This window comes from Aegilops tauschii, chromosome 3 (genome assembly GCF_002575655.3).
Source record: "Aegilops tauschii subsp. strangulata cultivar AL8/78 chromosome 3, Aet v6.0, whole genome shotgun sequence".
Taxonomy (NCBI): domain Eukaryota; kingdom Viridiplantae; phylum Streptophyta; class Magnoliopsida; order Poales; family Poaceae; genus Aegilops; species Aegilops tauschii.
In genome coordinates, this window is record NC_053037.3 from 368,878,055 (window position 1) to 368,879,400 (window position 1,346).

Genomic DNA, 1,346 nt, shown 5'->3' on the forward strand with positions numbered 1-1,346 from the left:
AATGGCAATGGAAACTCATCAACCAAGAAGCACAATCCATTTCCCCGTGCTCATGTGAACCACATTGATGTGGAGGAGGTTTACGATCAGCCAGAGACTATGGTTGGTCAGTTCTTGTTAAATTCACGTCTTGTATTGCACTACAAAAAAATACACTTCCGTGATGATACGTGTTTGCCACAGTAGGTCGTGTTTTTTGTCATGCATGTACATCCATGACGATTTTATGACAGAATCAAGATAGTCAACCTGTGCTATCGTAGAAGTGTTCCATGACATTACCAAAATTATCATCACGGAAGTGTCCACTTCCATGACGATAAATTGGGCGTCACAGAAGTGCTTTCGTCAAGGGTGACCGACACGTGGCATCCACCGTAACGGAACGCCGTTAAGATATCGGGTCCGGTTTTGGATCCGATAACCCAATAACAGCCCCGACCAATGGGGATTTTCCACGTGTAAAATAATCATTGGCTGGAGGAAACATGTGTCGGCTCACCGTTGGGACAGATGTCATCCACTCATTGGACCCAAGGCGCCTATGATACGTCGACACATGGCATGGCCCAACAGAGGCCCATTTCGGTGAAAAGGCCGGCCCGTTTGACTTGGTCAAAAGGTGGCGGGTGATGTCTACTACACAACCTTCTTGTAGACGTTGTTGGGCCTCCAAGTGCAGAGGTTTGTAGGACAGTAGCAAATTTCCCTCAAGTGGATGACCTAAGGTTTATCAATCCGTGGGAGGCGTAGGATGAAGATGGTCTCTCTCAAACAACCCTGCAACCAAATAACAAAGAGTCTCTTGTGTCCCCAACACACCCAATACAATCGTAAATTGTATAGGTGCACTAGTTCGGCGAAGAGATGGTGATACAAGTGCAATATGGATGGTAGATATAGGTTTTTGTAATCTGAAAATATAAAAACAGCAAGGTAACTAATGATAAAAGTGAGCACAAACAGTATTGCAATGCTAGGAAACAAGGCCTAGGGTTCATACTTTCACTAGTGCAAGTTCTCTCAACAATAATAACATAATTGGATCATATAAATATCCCTCAACATGCAACAAAGAGTCACTCCAAAGCTACTAATAGCGGAGAACAAACGAAGAGATTATTGTAGGGTACGAAACCACCTCAAAGTTATTCTTTCGGATCAATCTATTAAAGAGTTCGTACTAGAATAACACCTTAAGACACATATCAACCAAAACCCTAATGTCACCTAGAACTCCAATGTCACCTCAAGTATCCGTGGGTATGATTATACGATATGCATCACACAATCTCATATTCATCTATTCAAACCAACGCAAAGTATTTCAAAGAGTGCCCCAAATT